The sequence below is a fragment of the Mobula birostris genome, chromosome 9 (genome assembly GCF_030028105.1).
Source record: "Mobula birostris isolate sMobBir1 chromosome 9, sMobBir1.hap1, whole genome shotgun sequence".
Lineage (NCBI taxonomy): Eukaryota > Metazoa > Chordata > Chondrichthyes > Myliobatiformes > Myliobatidae > Mobula > Mobula birostris.
The window spans coordinates 102970661-102989952 of record NC_092378.1 but is presented as its reverse complement, the minus strand read 5'-3'; positions in this window follow the sequence as shown (position 1 = coordinate 102989952).

Below are 19292 nucleotides of genomic sequence, written 5' to 3'. Positions count from 1 at the left end.
TTTCACACACACACATGCATGCACGCACACGCACATGCACACATGCACACACGCACACACACACACGCACACTACAGTGGTGCACCTAGTAGAGTTGCTGCCTCACAAATCCAGAGACGGGGAGAAAAATAGGATGGTCGTGGACTATAGCCAGACCATCAATAGGTTCACGCAGCTCGACACGTACCCGCTACCCTGCATCGCGGATATGGTCAATCAGATAGCACAGTACAAGGTGTACTCGACCATAGACCTAAAATCAGCTTCCCATCCGCCGGGAGGACAGCCCTTACACGACCTTCGAGGCGGACGGCAGACTTTATCACTTCCTGCGCGTCCCCTTCAGTGTCACGAATGGGGTACCTGTCTTCCAGAGGGCAATGGACCGGATGGTGGACCAGTGCCAACTGAAGGCCACATTCCCATATCTGGATAATATCACCATCTGCAGTCACGACCGGCAGGATCACGACAACAACCTCCAAAAATTTCCCCAAGCGGCCAAAGCTTTCAATCTCACCTATAACAAGGACAAGTGTGTGTTCGGAACCAGCTGACTTGCTATCCTTGGGTGTGTCGTGGAGAATGGAGTCATTGGCCCTGATCCCGACCATATGCGCCCCCTGATGGAACTCCCTCTTCCCAATACCCTCAGAGCCCTCAAAAGGTGCCTGGGCTTCTTTTCATATTACACCCAATGGGTCTCTAACTACGCAGACAAGGCCCGCCCCCAGTCAAGTCCACCACATTCCCCCTCTCAGCCGAGGCCCGCGCGGCCTTCAGCCGCATAAAAGAGAACATTGCCAAAGCAGCAATGCATGCGGTGGATGAGTCCATCCCCTTCCAAGTAGAGAGTGACGCCTCCGACTTTGCGCTGGCTGCTACCCTCAACCAGGCCGGAAGGCCGATGACGTTCTTCTCCCGTACCCTTCAAGGTCCTGAAATTCGGCACTCAGCGGTAGAGAAAGAGGCCCAGGCCATAGTGGAAGCTATTTGACACTCTTAGCCCTCAGGTCAAAGGGACTGCCGGTCTCCCGCTGGCAGGAGGTCCTTCCCGAGGCACTCCACTCCATCCCCTCCCCGTTATGCACGTCCACCAATGCCACCCCTCATGAGCGGCTCTTTTCTTTTCCCAGAAAGTCGACCACTGGGACCACCCTACCAACTTGGCTGATGTCCCCGGGGCCAGTGCTGCTCCGGAAACATGCGAGGAGCAATAAATACTCCCCGATGGTCGAGAGAGTTCACTTACTTCATGCGAACCCCAGTATGCCTATGTGGTTTTACCTGATGGGCGGGAGGACATGGTCTCCATCCGCAACCTTTCATCTGCAGGAGCACCGGGCCCCTACCCTGAACACTCCGTGGTGACTATTAACCCCTTATCCATTGATATATATACCCACGAGACACCGCGCACTCCAAGCCCTAAACAGACACCACACGACACTCCCATACTGGGCGCAACGCACAGGCACGAGGGATTACCGACGCCTAACGTGCTGACACCTCAAGTCCGGCTGGAGCCAGCACAACCACCGTCGCCGATGCAATTATCACCGGTGCTACGTAGGTCAGAGCGACGGACTCGACTGCCTGATAGACTTGACCTGTAAATATACTTGTTGTAAGTATTGTCAGTCACTTCACCCCGCGGGACTCTCTTTAAAAAAGGAGGGGTGAATGCGGTAAATCATATATATATATATTGTAACTGGGTTACCTGTCTGGACACACCCCTCTGCTGACTGCTCCTGTGGCTCCTCCCACGGACCCCTGAATAAAGGCGATTGTGCCTCCTCCTCTCAGTCCAGGGCAGATACTCAGCATGCTGGAGGTCACATTTTACTGCTAATAAAAGCCTTTCAGTATTTACTCTACTTCCAGTCTTTTGGAGTTATTGATGGTGCATCAGGTGCAATGAGAGTCAGTGGGACTCAGTGGACCCATACAGCCAATAGACTCTATCCATGCCTTTTATCATCTTATACACCACTTCTCATCCTCCTTCGCTAAAAACTACAAAAGTTCGATATGCAACTATAAGCTCATTTATATAAATGGCAAAACTAGTTTCCCTGCTTTCTCCACTTTAGTTGTTGTTTCTTGTCAGTGTATGTGTTTTTGATGCCCATCAGCACAATTCGGGTAGAGGTATGATTATCCTTCTGAGTGATTTTTTTTGTGTATTTTCTGACTTATTGGCACTATAAGCTTTTGGATGTCTGGGAAACCAGAACCCATTCATTACCCGAGGATGGTCTATACAGATCACACAAGTCACCTGTCATAAGACTGCCTTTTGTTTCTTGGTGATCTTACCGAAGGCTCAAAACAAGCCTGAAAATCTTGACAGACCTCACTTCCATGTCAGAAATGATCACGTTATCGAATAAAATTGCACACAGGCAAGGGCACAGCATTACCGAGGGAAAGTGGTCCATGGCCTCATCTTATGCCTCGAGAAGCCACCCTCAGGGTGGAGGAGCAACACCTTATATTCTGTCTGGGTCGCCTCCAACCTGATGGCATGAATATCGATTTCTCCTTCTGGTAAAATCACTTTCTCTCCTCTTCCCTTCTTCTATTCCTCACTCTGGCCTATCACCTCCCCCTGGGTTCCCTCTTTCTTCCCTTTCTCCTATGGTCCACTCTTCTCTCCTATCAGATTCCTCTTCTCCAGCCCTTTACCATTCCCACTCACCAGGCTTCAGTTACCACCCTCCAGCTAGCCTCCTTCCCCTCCCTCCACCTTTTTATTCTGGTGTTTTTCCTCATCATTCTCGGCCCCAAAAATCAATTGTTTACTCATTTCCATAGATGCTGCCTAACTTGCTGAGTTCCTCTAGCATTTTGTTTGTGTCACCTTGGATTTCCAGCAAATGCGAACTTTCTTGTGTTTAAAAGTTGTTAATTGCCTATTCTAAATCATGCTTTCCTGACATTCTTTAGAGTGTATTTGTGTATTGCACATCTGTAATTTACTAAACCCTCTTTCACACTGTTAACACTTAACTTTTCAGTAGCCTTGGAATAACTTTACAATCGACTATGTTATTTCAGTTGTTCATGTCCTAAGTAATGAACAGAACTTTCTTTAACTAGTTTTAAACTTAGCCTATAAGTAGGTACATTTAAGACAGGATTGGATAGATTTTTGCGTAGTAGAGGAATTAAAAAAAGGCAGGTAGGTGGAGATGAGTCCATGGTCAGATCAGCCACATGATCTTATAGAATGGCAGAGCAGGCTTGACGGGCCAGATAGCCGACTCCTGCTCCTATTTTGTATGTTCTTATGAGTAAACGCTATTGTGTATTTTGTGTCCTAGAACCATTTTCATTGGAACACTGCTCCGGAATTAACAGTGTTCATTAAGATCAGCTGTAGTGAGCTGAGAGCGCAGTGGTAACATGATGGTAGAAGGTTCAAACCCCACTCAGAATGCTTGAATGCTTCTGTCTAGCTTCATTCTCCTCCAACAGGCGACCACGCTCCCCATCTCACCATATTACGTCAGTGCATTGCAACAATCCCAAATCTCAGCAGGGTGAGAGATGCCTAAGACTTTTCTGATTGTGACCTGCCTGTAAAATCCTCCCACCACGGAAGAGAATGAGGCCACGCAAACATTGACCAACGTGAGGAAGAGCAAAGTGCCAAAGGTCCAGCAAAAGAGAATGCACTCACAGACTGAAAACAGACCACACATTCAGGAGCAAACCCGTCAGAAAGAGAGGGAGAGAGATAGAGGGAGACAGAGACAGAAACAGAGAGAGAGAGAGAGACAGAGAGAGGGACACAGAGACAGAGACAGAGAGAGAGAGAGAGAGAGAGAGAGAGAGAGAGAGAGAGACAGACAGACAGAGAGAGAGATAGAGAGAAAGACAGAGAGAGATATAAAGAGATAGATAGAGAGAGAGGGAGAAAGACAGAGACAAAGAAGATAGAGAGAGAGCTAGAGAGAGAGAGAGATAGAGAAATAGAGGTAGAGAGAGACAGAGACACAGAAACAGAGAGAGACAGAGACATGGACACAGAGAGAGACAGACCGAGAGTGAGAGACAGAGAGATAGAGATATGGAAAGAGAGACAGAGACAGAGAGATAGAGAGATAGACAGACTGTGAGAGACAGAGAGAGAGAGAGAGAGAGAGAGAGAGAGAGATGGAGAGACACAGACAGCGATAGAGAGAGAGAGAGAGTACTCATTCCTACTTCCTTTAAAGTGAGATCTCTTGATATGATTTCTTTCTTAATTCCACTGCTCAAGATGTTTCTTGAGGAATGTTTCTTTCCTATTTTATTTTATTGAGATACAACATGGAGTAGGCACTCTCTGGCCCTTCGAGCCACACCACCCAGCAACCCTCACTTTAATCCTAGCCTAATCACCAGACAATTTGCAATGACCGATTAACCTACCAACCAGAACATCTTTACCCTGTGAGAGGAAACCGGAGCACCCGGTGGAAACCCACACAGTCACGGGGAGAACGCACAAACTCCTTACAGGCAACGACAGTAATTGAACCCAGGTTGCCTATATTGTAGAGTGTTGTGCTAACAAAAATTCAATGATTCAAAGTACATTTATTGTCAAAGAATGTATAGACTATACAACCTTGAGATTTGTTTACTTACAGGCAGCGAGAAAACGAGAAACCTGAATGAACCCAATTAAAAAAAATAAATAAAGGACCAACACTCAATGCGCGAGAAAAAGTAAAAAAACATGAATCATGCAAACAATTGAAGTGATCGACAACAGTCTGAATCAAATTGATACCTCAGATCTGAATCCCAGTGCAGCCTGGAGCAGGCCCAAAGCCTTGCTATCAGTTCATCATATTAGCGGACATGGAGCACAGGAGTTGGGGCAGTCTTCCTAGTCTCATGCCATGGAGATAACCGATGCAGAGCACGAGCGAAATCAGCTCTTGTCCCGACCGACACCCTGTCTTTTCAGCTTACCTGGGCCAGCATATAAATTGACCAAATCACGGAACAGCAAAAGGCTCCGGCGCCCTGGAGAGAGGAGTGAACAGCGAGTGAAATCGGCTCTTGCCTCCAATATGGGCTGGCATTTCAATTGTCTAAACAGTGGATCATACCTCACACTAGACCCAGCTACTGTGAATGGCTTGGGGCCTAACCATGTCGCCCAGCCTGAAGCTGCTCTCAAGCTCTTCAAATCAGCTTGCTGCCTGGAATGATCCAAACCCACAGCTGGGCCAGTTGTATGGATAGCGAATCTCCTCTGCCCCAACATTAGCTCTCTTCCCCCAGAATGATCCAATCTCACTCCTGGGCCAGTTGTACAGGCATCGGAACTCCACTGCCCCTCCCTCCTCTCTGAATGGCTCACTCCATCTGCATTGAGTCTGCAACACACCAGCCTGGCTTATCCCCCAAACTCGCCTCACCATCGCTTGACCCTTCACTGTTTGCGGTGATAATTGAACACAATTTACCTCAGAAAAGGTGTTTTTAGTGATGTCTTTAGTCAAACTTCTTGTCATTTGAATTCCAGTGAGCTGTCGCACGTGTTCGGTAGCACCATCTTAACCAGTACGCTACTGTGCTGTTCTTTTCTGAGGTCATGTTTCAAGAAGAGCCATTGATTTCACCTCCTGAAGGGAGATGCTGAACCACTCTCCCACCCATCAGCTCCTTCTCCTTCTATCCTTGGCCTCTATAGTATGGTCTTGCCTCACCCTACCCAATCCTTCAATTGGCTTTCAAAATCACCTCTGGCCACATTACTTACCTTTCCACTTGCCTTTCTTGACTTGTGCAATATTCTGTTTCCTGAGCATTTGCCTTTCAGCTACAGTCCATGATTTCACAAATATGGTGCATAGATATTTCGTAAAATAACAGGTGAATAAGCCGGTGTTTATATCTTCTGTTCCATGCAAGAATTCGGTAATGTGTTCAACATGTCCATTATTGGGAATGAGGTTTATAGTGGGAAGAAAGAGCTGAGATAACTAAACCCACATTTTGCAATATGAGTACTGGAATTGGAATGAGCACAAAGGTAAACAGACCCACTGGTGTGTCAATGAAGTGATTGACAGATTTGACCATTTTGGGACTGAAGTTGACAATAGGGATCTGCAGGTTCTCCACTTGAAGCTAGGCAATCTGCTTCTGGCAATGCAGACAAATCACAAAACAAGATCAAATCACAAAACTGCAGTTGCTGGAAGTACTCAGCAGGTCATGTACTATCTAAGGGAAGGGAAATAGAGAAGATTTCAGCTGGAGTCCTTTTATTATTTATTATGCATCCAGATTTTCCAAGAAGAGAAACTTTCTTTGGAATGGACTGATGTCAATTACAATTCAGTGTTCTGATTAGCTTAAAGGAGAGAAGGAAGTCGAAAAGGAGTCAAACACTAATGGGTGGAGAAGATGGAGAAGCAATTGAAGCAACTGCAACAACTGCTAAGAGTTCAATGTGATTTGGTAAGTGTATGACTCTCCTTTGGCAGTAAGCTCCCCCTGGATGACCTGCATGTTAGAGCACACATGACAGGACAATAATCTCAGCCACTTAGCAAAATACTTGGGTCTAAACTCTTTAAATTTAACCTTATTTTGAAGGTATCTTGGAGGTTGGGAAGTGGGGGGGAAGGAAGATAGATGGAGGGAGAAGGAGGGAACGAGATAGAGAGAGAGTGGGGAGGGAGAGAGAAAGGGAGAAAGAGAGAGTGTGAGAGAGAGAGAGAGCGGGTGAAAGAAAGAAAGAAATTAATTTATCACTGTAATGGAGGTCCTGCAGTCATTTCAGAATCCTATTCTATTTCTACAACTGGATCTGGATTGGTAAGTTTGTGTTCATTTACAGTAACCTCAGAAGTGGGCAACAGCTGATCAACGTGCTTCTCCAGATGTTGTAGTTACTAGTTTCCAGTGTGTGCGACACAGGACCAGTTTGTGCCACCAGCGTCACAGGTATCCACTTTGTTGCATAGATGTAGTTCTGGACAAGTGTTCTCCTCCTGCTGTGAAACTTCTGTACTACACTTTGGCACGTCTCTCTGCTTCAGTTTTCTGTTCAGTTAACACAATCCATTCTGTGTTTGGGATCTAAGCCGGTCAAACTGGATGCAAGGTTGTTTGTTCATCAATGCAGTGGCTGGAGCATTTTGGTGGGGGCATGAGGTGGGCAACGGCATGTCAGCAGGAAATTTGAGGGATCCACTTCCCACTGAAGTCGAGGGCTTGTTTGTGTGAATCATTCAGCAAGGTCACTAGTGGCCGAATGGTATGGTGCTGACTTGATATGCTGAACACAGTCTGCATCCATTAATGACTTGAACCCTTCAGACAAGAGTTGTGGGTTCTTTCTGTGTTTCATGCAGAGGGAGGGGGGATTTAGACATTGATGGTCTTGTTGCCATTCTTTCTTTGCATGGGGAGTGTGGGTGTGGGTGTGGGTGTTTCTCTCTGAACAGACTCACACGGTTTTACTTAGTTTTGTGGCTATCTGGAGAAGAGGAATCTCAGAGATGTATACTGCATACATACTTTGATACTAAAAGCACCTCTGAATCTTTGAGATAGAATAAGGTCAGTGTGTGTGTGCTGCCGGACTTGTGCTGCAATCGTTGGAGCTATGGGAAGTCTGAATAGTCCATCCGTATTTGAATAGTGCTTAGATCTCTTGGACTTTATATCGTACTGATGTGAAGATAGCAAGAAAGCCTAAGTTGCATTTAGTTAACAACTAGGGAATGAATGCCCGCGTTTGCACCGACAATTGATGTCAAGAGGCATTGATCTGTCAGTAGTCGACCAAAGAGGAATCGATTGAATTTATTAACTCCAAAAGAAAATTGCAAGTGATACCCACTTAAACTGGGCACAGTGGCTTTCTGCCTTGCTTAATATCCTGGATGTAAAAGCGACTAGATATTCTTCACCCATTGGCATGATAACTTCCCTCACACCATAGGATGATACATCATAGGCCAAATATTTGGGCAAAGATGGGCTGAAGTGTGTTAGTGCTTCAGATTGTGACAATGCTGTTTTGGCCTTTTTAAAAGCCTCTTCACAGCGGTTTGTCCATTGTCAGTATGTTGATTTATTTAAAAGCTCATGAAGTGGGTACAGCATACTAGCCAGATTAGGATCAAACTTTGAGTGGTACATTAGTAGTCCTAAGAAAGATTTTAATTGACTTAAGTTCTGTGGTGATGAAGCCTCTATAATTGTCTTCACCTTTGATGGTGCATTGTGAAGTACTGAGTGGTTGATCACATGGTCCAAATATTCAATGGAAGGATGAAAGAACTTGCCTTTCTGGACCCTTAGCCAATATGCTGTGAGTATTTGTAGTATAGAATCCAGGTTTTGTAAGTGCCTACGCTCATAATTCCCAGTATTGAGCAAATCCTCCAAATAGGATTGCATCCTTGTCAAAACACTCAGGATCTGGTCCACTGCAAATTGAAAAAATGCAAGAGCGCAGGTGATGCTAAACGAAAGCCTTCGGTACCTGAATATCGACTTGTGAGTCACTATGGTCAACAGTTCCTGAGACTCTGGCTTCACATCCATCTGTAAATACACTTGACACAATCCATCTTGCTAATTGTCTGTCCTTCGGCCAATCCTGCAAAAAATTCATCAATGAGTGGAAGAAGGTATTGCTCAGCCATAAGAACCAGGTTCATGGTTACCTTGAAGTCTCTATAAAGCATTAAAGACCATCCCCTTTTAGGACAGGAACTACTGGATTTGCCTATTGGAGCTTACAAGTACTGGTTCCAATACCTTACTCTGGACCAGTCCTTCCAATTCAGCCTCTACCTTTGGTTTGAGGGTGTTTGGAACAGGACTTGCCTTCAGGTATTAGGGTGCTGTGTTGGGCTTAACAGTGATTCCTTTCATACTGTCCAGTTCTCCATTGGATACTTGTGTGTGTTTCTTTAATACCTCTTGTAGACCACTGCTCCCACCATTCAAGACCACCTTGTGCCAGTTGAGTTTGAGCTGCTCCAACCATGAGCAGCCCAGAAGCATTAGAGCACTAGACAACACCTTCAACAATGTACAGTGGAAGTTTCTTTCTCTGTTCATTGATCTCCACAGTAACATGTACTACTCCTCTCACTGGAACAACCTCAACAACGTAAGTCCTTAAAGTCAACCTTATCCAATCTGGGGCAAGATTTCTCCTTGTAAACTGCCTCTGACACCAATGATATTTCCACCTGTCCACCTGCATCCTCACTGTGGCCACATCCAAACACAGGGTCACCTAATAACCATCTTTGTGTCCTGAAACAGATAAAACATGCAAAGCTTCTTCAACACAGAATGACAATCACTCATTCTGTCCTCTTGTTCACATGTTTCTTTATCTTTTTTCTAAAAGCCATTTTTCTTTATTACAGTGTTTTTGGTTCACTGTGTATTTTTCCTTGTACTGGTGTGTACAATACAGTATTTCCTTTTTTTGCTACAGTTTTGGCAATATAAATCCTTATACCAGCATTCTTTTGCTGAATGCTCAGTTTTGCCACAATGGTAACGTTGCTTACCAGTGGGTGTCTTATCCATAAAGTTAGTAGAAATTTTATGAAGTGTTTCTTTAGCTGAAATTTTCATAGATGTACTAATCTCAATTGTCTTCTGTAGTGTCAGTCTGCATTCTGTAAGGAAATGTTTCTGAATTGCCTCACTACATGTGATACAAATCTATCACATAACGTGTCTTTCAACGACTGCCCAAAGTCATAGTGTTCAAACAATTGCTTCAGCGCCACCACAAACTGTGAAATAGTCTTGCCTTCCTCTTGATTCCTTTAATGAAATCTAAACCTCTCAGCATTAGTCAAGGTTTAGGTGAAGAGTGGTCCTTTAAGTCATTAACTATGTCCTCACAAGGCTTATGGCCAGGTTTAGCAAGTTGAACTGATGATGATGTCTCAAAGGACAATGGAGTGACTTCTCCAGGACACAAGCCTGAGCAGAAGGTATGGAGATCCTGGGATGCCCAATTGTCATGAACACCTTCTTGCGCTCACCAGTGTAGTCCAAAGGAAAGTGAAGCAATACATTTGGTACTATCTTGGCTGCTGGAGCTGCTGGAAGGATGATCAGTGATGTTCAGCCGCCCTAGGGACTCAGCAGACAATAGACAATAAACATTAGGTGCAGGAGTAGGCCATTCGGCCCTTTGAGCCAGCACCGCCATTCACTGTGATCATGGCTGATCATCCACAATCAGTATCCAGTTCCTACCTTATCCCCACAACCTTTGATTCCGCTATCTTTAAGAGCTCTATCCATCTCTTTCTTCAAAGCATCCAGAGACTTGGCCTCCACAGCCTTCTGGGACGGAGCATTCCATATATCCACCGCTTTCTGGGTGAAAAAGCTTTCAACATATGACAGTCCCGCCATCCCGGGAATTAACCTTGTGAACCTACGCTGCACTCCCTCAATAGCAAGAATGTCCTTCCTCAAATTTGGAGACCAAAACTGCACACAATACTCCAGGTGTGGTCTCACCAAGGCTCTGTAAAGCTGCAGAAGGACCCTACCCGGAGAGAAGACTCTGCTCCGGATTTGCTGTCTGTGTTTACTCCCATAGCCTTTGTCTCTCCTGAGGTTGCCCACAGGGAGTGGGCCTATTTGCCACAGTTGGGGATCTGGTTCACGAACTCCAGGGTGTGTCCACATGTCAGTGGGTCTGTGTACTACGTGTGCAGGGGCTAGACTTCCTCTCCATCCTCTGTAGTTCAGCCTGAGTCCGAAAGGAGTTCAGTTTCTGGGTGTCGCCAGTGAGGAGGCAGAACGTGAGGCAGTGAGGCTTGCTGTTGGAGAGGCTCTGTACTAACAGGGAGAGACTTACACATTCAGCTCTCCTTTTCACAAGTGGTGGAAGCTGAAAGTGAGAGAGACAAGCACTACCCACTACAGTACCACACTAAATTCATCACAACAACCATTTCACACACAGATTGCGCTAGACTGCATAATAAATTAAAAGCTTTTGCACCCAACATTATCAGAAAAGTTGGAACATGAATATCATCTGTAATTTGCCAATGCAAAATATTCAAACCTTTCAGTATAAGAACTTCATTGCTCTGTCATTTTGTCACATGGCCCCATACTTTCACACTAGGCGGCATAAATCTGGTGTGAATAGACCGAAGACCAGAACATTCCCAGGAGCAGACGTGAGCAGTGACCATGACCTTGTCATGATGATCATCAGAGTGCACGTGAGGAGAATCAACAAGCCAAAAAACAGCCGGCAGCGATTTGACCTTGAAAAACTGAAAAACCCCACCATCTCTGAGGAATTTCAGGGTGTAATTGGGGGCAAGTTAGAACCGATACTCCTCTTTGATGAAGACCTGGAGACCACCACAAATAACTTTAACACTGTGATGACAGAAACAGCAAGCAAGATTCTGGGGAAAAGCTGCCGCAAGTCTAAACCATGGGTCACTAACAAGATACTGGATATGTGTGACACAAAAAGGAAATTGAAGAAAGATAAAAACACAGCAGAGGGAAGAACAGAATACAGGAAAATCAATAAGGAAATTAGAAGGGAAATGAAGGAAGCAAAGCAAAGATGGATAGCTGAACAATGTGCGGACATTGAAGACAGCCTCTCCAACAAAACAAAGAAGGCATTCCAACTGGTGAAAGATCTTCCCAAAGAAACACAAGCCAAAGTGAACACCATCCAAGACAAAAATGGCAAAAGTCTCACTGAAGAAAAGGAAATAATGGAAAGGTGGACAGAGTACTGTTCAGAACTGTACAACTACCAGAGCAAAGGAGATCCAAGCGTGCTGAATGTGCAGGAATCTTCCAATGAGGATGACTATCCAATCGTGCGTGAAGACGTTGAAGCCGCAATACGATCACTGAAGTGTGGGAAGTCAGCAGGAGTTGACAACATCCCTGCTGAACTGCTGAAGCATGGAGGAGAGGCCACGATAGACGTGCTTACCACCATCTGCAATAAGATCTGGCAGACAGGTGAATGGCCGACACCTTGGACTCAGTCGCTGATCATTGTGCTTCCCAAGAAAGGCAATCTACAACTTTGCCAGAATTACCATACCATCAGTTTGATTAGCCATGTAAGCAAGGTAACGGTCAGAATCATCTTGAACAGACTGAGACCTCAGGCAGAAGACATTATTGCCGAGGAACAAGCAGGCTTCCGTAAGGGCAAAAGAACCACTGAGCAGATTTTCAACCTCTGCACCCTCTGTGAGAAACACCTTCAGCTCCAGAGAGAGTCCTACCACGTCTTCATAGACTTCAAGAAGGCATTTGACAGAGCCTGACATGATGCCTTATAGGCCACCATGAAGAAATTCAACATGGGGCAAAGTTGATTCATACAATCCATCAGTTTTATGCCAAGGCAACCAGTGCAGTACTCGCTCAGGGCTCCACTGGGGAATGGTTCCTTACCTCTGTAGGAGTCCGTCAGGGCTGCCTCCTCTCCCCCACTCTCTTCAACGTCTTCCTGGAACGAATCATGAGTGTTGCCCTTGAAGATCATATGGGCACAGTCAGCATTACTAGGAGGAACATCACAAACCTAAGATTTGCTGACGACATTGATGGATTTGCAGGAAACAAGGACGAACTGGCCAACCTGGTCAGCCATCTTGACAGAGCCTCCACAAAGTTTGGAATGGAAATAAGTGCCACGAAAACCAAGCTCATGGCTCATGGTTTGTTGCCTCTCGGGTGCCAGGGTCCGGAATGTCTCTGACCGGGTGCACGACATCCTGATACGAGAGGGAAAGCAACCAGAAGTCATGATACATGTAGGGACCAATGACATAGGCAGGAAGAGGGATGAGGTCCTGAAGTGTGAGTTTCGGGAACTAGGCAGAAGGCTGAAGAACAGGACCTCAAGGGTAGTGTTCTCGGGATTGCTGCCAATGCCACGTGACAGTGATGGTAAGAATTGGAGGAGATGGCAGTTGAATGCGTGGCTGAGGAGTTGGTGCAGGGAGCAGGGTTTTAGATTTTTAGATCATTGATATCTCTTCTGGGGAAGGTGGGACCTGTACAGATTGGATGGGCTGCACCTGAACTCGAGGGGGAGCAATATCCTTGCAGGTAGGTTTGCTAGCATGGTTCGGGAGGGTTTAAACTAATTTGCGAGGGGGATCAGACCCAGAGCGATAGAGCAGTGAAAGAAGTGCATGGAGTAAAGCCAGATCTAACATATAGAGAGGCTCTGGGGAAAGAGAAGCAGAATAAACGGTGTAAAGGCAGTAAGGTAGAAGGGCTGAAGTGTGTGTACCTCAATGCAAGAAGCATCAGGAACAAAGGTGATGAACTGATAGCTTGGATACATACATGGAATTATGATGTAGTGGCCATTACAGAGACTTGGCTGGCACCAGGGCAGGAATGGATTCTCAATATCCCTGGATTTCAGTGCGTTAAAAGGGATAGAGAGGGTGGAAAAAGGGGAGGAGGGTGGCATTACTGGTCAAGGATACTATTACAGCTACAGAAAGGGTGGGTAATGTAGCAGGATCCTCTTTTGAGTCAATATGGGTGGAAGTCAGGAACAGGAAGGGAGCAGTTACTCTACTGGGGGTATTCTATAGGCCCCCTGGTAGCAGCAGAGATACAGAAGAGCAGATTGGGAGGCAGATTTTGGAAAGGTGCAAAAATAACAGGGTTGTAATCATGGGTGACTTTAACTTCCCTAATATTGATTGGCACCTGATTAGTTCCAAGGGTTTAGATGGGGCAGAGTTTGTTAAGTGTGTCCAGGATGGATTCCTGTCACAGTATGTGGACAGGCCGACGAGGGGGAATGCCATACTAGATCGAGTATTAGGTAATGAACCGGGTCAGGTCACAGATCTCTCAGTGGGTGAGCACCTGGGGGACAGTGACCACCGCTCCCTGGCCTTTAGCATTATCATGGAAAAGGATAGAATCAGAGAGGACAGGAAAATTTTTAATTGGGGAAGGGGAAATTATGAGCCTATAAGCTAGAACTTGCGGGTGTGAATTGGGATGACGTTTTTGCAGGGAAATGTACTATGGACATGTGGTTGATGTTTAGAGATCTCTTGCAGGATGTTAGGGATAAATTTGTCCCAGTGAGGAAGATAAAGAATGGTAGGGTGAAGGAACCATGGGTGACAAGTGAGGTGGAAAATCTAGTCAGGTGGAAGAAGGCAGCATACATGAGGTTTAGGAAGCAGGGATCAGATGGGTCTATTGAGGAATATAGGGAAGCAAGAAAGGAGCTTAAGAAGGGGCTGAGAAGAGCAAGAAAGGGGCATGAGAAGGCCTTGGCAAGTAGGGTAAAGGAAAACCCCAAGGCATTCTTCAATTATGTGAAGAAAAAAAGGATGACAGGAGTGAAGGTAGGACCGATTAGAGATAAAGGTGGGAAGATGTGCCTGGAGGCTGTGGAAGTGAGCGAGGTCCTCAATGAATACTTCTCTTCGGTATTCACCAATGAGAGGGAACTTGATGGTGAGGACAATATGAGTGAGGTTGATGTTCTGGAGCATATTGATATTAAGGGAGAGGAGGTGTTGGGGTTGTTAAAATACATTAGGATGGATAAGTCCCCAGGGCCTGATGGAATATTCCCCAGGCTGCTCCACGAGGCGAGACAAGAGATTGCTGGGCCTCTGGCTAGGATCTTTATGTCTTCGTTGTCCATGGGAATGGTACCGGAGGATTGAAGGGAGGCGAAAGTTGTCCCCTTGTTCAAAAAAGGTAGTCGGGATAGTCCGGGTAATTATAGACCAGTGAGCCTTACGTCTGTGGTGGGAAAGCTGTTGGAAAAGATTCTTAGAGATAGGATCTCTAGGCATTTAGAGAATCATGGTCTGATCAGGGACAGTCAGCATGGCTTTGTGAAGGGCAGATTGTGTCTAACAAGCCTGATAGAGTTCTTTGAGGAGGTCTAACAAGCCTGATAGAGTTCTTTGAGGAGGTGACCAGGCATATAGATGAGGGTAGCGCAGTGGATGTGATCTATATGGATTTTAGTAAGGCATTTGACAAGGTTCCACATGGTAGGCTTATTCAGAAAGTCAGAAGGCATGGGATCCAGGGAAGTTTGGCCAGGTGGATTCAGAACTGGCTTGCCTGCAGAAGGCAGAGGGTCATGGTGGAGGAAGTACATTCAGATTGGAGGATTGTGACTAGTGGTGTCCTGTCATGGTCCGGATCGGGGTCCCTTTAAATTTACCTTGTTTATGTTATGATCCGGACCGTTGATTCCCTGTTTTCTCATGTCCCTCGGCTTTGGTGATTAGAGGCAATTAACGCTCGACTGAACCGGTAGTTTATAGTGTCCGGCTTTCAGCCGTTCGGTGCGGGGGCGTCTACAAAGTCATCAAAGGTACGGTGTGCCGGTGTCACCTGGCCGGAGCAAGCCTAGTCTCTGCTGAAGTGAGTGCCGGTAATTCGCCTTTCCTTACCGGAGCAACCCTGTCCAGTTACCTCGCCAAAGCGAGCCTGCAAAGTTTCCTCACCGAGGTGGATCCGTCAGTTAACCCGCCAGAGGGAATCAAGAATCGCTGTCTACTGTTCCCGGGCCGAGTTCAGAGCTCACCACTACCCAGAGGCTCCAAGTCAAGTCCTGGCTCTGGGGGCATTCAAGTACCAAGTCAAGTCCTGGCCCTGGCGGCATTCAAGTACCAAGTCAAGTCCTTGCCCTGGCGGCGTTCAAGCACCAAGTCAAGTCCTGTCCCTGGCGGCATTTAGTAGCAAGTCAAGTCCTGGCCCTGGTGGCTCCCCAGTTCCGAGTCAAGTCCTGGCCCTGGCGGTCTGTGATTCCTGTCCTACCCCCCTGTCTGAATCCCTTCTCTGCCCCCTTGCCTCTAGCCCTCGTCTGCAGCCCTCGCCTGCACTTCGGTCTAGTTCCATCGCCGGAGCTAGATAGGTACTGTCTGGTGTGCTTTCATGTTGGTCTTGTCTTCTCCTCGCCTCCGTGGGGTGGGTCAGGCCATCTTGTCATTGCCCTGCGGGGGGTCATGTTTTGTCTTGTCTTGACCTCGCCTCCGTGGGGTAAGTCAGGCCGTCTTGCCGTTGCCCCGCAGAGGGTCATGAGTCCCGGCTCTATGTCCTGTACCCAAGGAGGAGTCCCGACTCTGTGTTCTGTGTATGTGTCCATGGTTCCATGTATCTGCTCCTCGAGACCGAGGCTCGGTTTTCTATGTTCCTCCTCTCCCTAGCCCGTGTGATGTCCATGCCTGGTTCTGGGGTCCGAGCCCGAGGCAAGAGCCAGGTACTGGGTCCTTGCCCAGTCTCTGGCTTGGAGTCCATACCCTAGCCTCTTCATGTCTCCTCTAGTTCTGGGAGCCAATTCCGAGTCCTAGCCCAGACCCTTGGTCCCAGCCTAGTCGTAGTCCTGAGTCCTTGTCCAGTTCACTATTCCTACTCCTGCCTTGCTCTCCTGGTTTCGAACAATAAACTAAATTTAATTAACCTCACAAGATGTGTCTTGCATTTGGGTCCACCTTTGCTCCCAATGCCCCCTGCCATTGTGACAGTGTCCCACAAGGATCTGTTTTGGGACCTCTACTCTTCGTGATTTTTATTAATGACCTGGATCTGGGGGTAGAAGGGTGGGTTGGCAAGTTTGCAGATGACACAAAGGTTGGTGGTGTTGTAGATAGTGTAGAGGATTGTTAAAGATTGCAGAGAGACATTGATTGGATACAGAAATGGGCTGAGAAGTGGCAGATGGAGTTCAACCCGGAGAAGTGTGAGGTGGTACATTTTGGAAGGACAAACTCCAAGGCAGAGTACAAAGTGAATGGCAGGATACTTGGTAGTGTGGAGGAGCAGAGGGATCTGGGGGTACATGTCCACAGATCCCTGAAAGTTGCCTCACAGGTGGATAGGGTAGTTAAGAAAGCTTATGGGGTGTTAGCTTTCATAAGTTGAGGGATAGAGGTTAACAGTCGCGATGTAATGATGCAGCTCTATAAAACTCTGGTTAGGCCACACTTGGAGTGTTGTGTCCAGTTCTGATCGCCTCAATATAGGAAGGATGTGGAAGCATTGGAAAGGGTACAGAGGAGATTTACCAGGATGCTGCATGGTTTAGAGAGTATGCATTATGATCAGAGATTAAGGGAGCTGGGGCTTTATTCTTTGGAGAGAAGGAGGATGAGAGGAGACATAATAGAGGTGTACAAGATAATAAGAGGAATAGATAGAGTGGATAGCCAGCGTCTCTTCCCCAGGGCACCACTGCTCAGTACAAGAGGACATGGCTTTAAGGTAAGGGGTGGGAAGTTCAAGGGGGATATTAGAGGAAGGGTTTTTACTCAGAGAGTGGTTGGTGTGTGGAATGCACTGCCTGAGTCAGTGGTGGAGGCAGATACACTAGTGAAGTTTAAGAGACTACTAGAAAGGTATATGGAGGAACAAGGTGGGGGCTTATATGGGAAGCAGGGTTTGAGGGTCGGCACAACATTGTGGGCCGAAGGGCCTGTATTGTGCTGTAGTATTCTATGTTCTATGTTCTATGGCAAATGCCAACAGAGCTATCACAACAGACATCTCAGTCCATGGTCAGAAACTTGAGACAGTACAGCAGATCAAATACCTGGGGGCAATCATCAGTGATGACGGATCAAGACCAGAAGACCTGGCAAGAGCCGCACAGACAATGACTGCACTACCTAAACTCAAGACAATATGCAGGGACAGCAACATCACCATGAAGTACAAGACCAGACTCCTGCATGCATTGGTATTCTCCATCTTCCTGTACACATGTGAGACATGGACCCTCACAGCAGAGCTACAGAGGAAGATACAGGCATTGGAAATGAGACGCTATCGCAACATCTTGGGCCTCTCATACTTGGACCACATCACAAACGAACAGGTCCGCAAGACCATCCAGCAGCACATTGGCCCCCATGAAGACCTTCTCACAACGTTGAAGAAAAGAAAGCTGAGATGGTACGGCCACGTAACAAGATCCAGTGGCCTTGCAAAGACCATTCTACAAGGAACTGTGGAGGGGCAAAGGAGGAGAGGTAGACAGAGGAAAAGATGGATGGACAACATTGAAGAATGGACAGGGAAAACATTTGCGGTGACCCAGGCTCTGGCACACAGCCGCGACAAATGGAACAGATTGGTGCAAAGCTTGTCATGATGGCACCGGACGCCTCCACCAGGAGTTCAGGGCACAAGGCAAGGCAAGGAAAGGCCCATACTTTCAAACATTGTTACCATTTTCAAACATAATCACATTGCAGAGAAGTTATCTAGTCTTATCTGCCTCTCTCTCTCTTTCTCATTCCCCCTCTCTTACTTTATTTATTTAACCATTCCATTCTCGTTCTCTCCTCTTGGATTCTTCACTCACCACTCTTCTGCAATGGCTTTCATTTCGCTCACCCACATTACATAACGGTACACTGCCAGCATTGCACACGGACGTTTCTTGCCGAAGGGAACAAAACAATGAGTAGCGTTGCCAGTTGTTCTGTTTGTGGTACCAGGAAGCCGGGTGGCCGTGAGTAATGCACATGAGAGATGGAGAGGTGAGGAACAAATGTGTAGCTGTTCAGTTTCATATGTAAGTCATCTGCCCAGAATGTCCTCGCACATTACATTCAGTACATGGCTCACAGAGAATCTTGACAGCAAACCAAAAGTGTCCAAGTATACATGAATATATAACGGAGGAATCAAATGAGATTAGTGTAGGATTATTGCAAATGGATGAATAACAGAATTAGACAGAAAGGATGCATCCATGCCAACCAAAGTGTCTTCCTGAGTAGTCCCACTTACTTGCATTTGGTCCGTATCACTCTAAGCCGTGATGATTGATATTGATATGGATTTGTTGGGTTGGTTGGACTGACAGATCTGTTTCCCTGGTGTATCACTAGCTGACTTTAGCAAGAAAATAGAAACACTCAGCAGGTCAGGCAGCGTCTATGGAGAGAGAAACAAGGCAAATTTCAGGTCAATAACCCTTCATCAGAAGAAATGCATGAGCTTCAAGTTGCAGAGAGAGTAGGGAAGGGTTGGATAGGACCAAGGGTGATATGGTGGAGCCAAGGTTGCCTTGGTGATAAGATGTTGATGAAGTCAGCTGCCAGATGAAGAGAAACAAAGTGAAAACAACCACTGGCAATCTGGGTTTAATCCTGACTCTGGGTGCTCTTTGCATGGTGTTTGCAGGTTCTTTTTGAGTCTATGGATCTCCTCCAGGTGCTCTGGTCTTTTCCAACATCTCATGACAGTTCATTGGTCATGGTAAATTG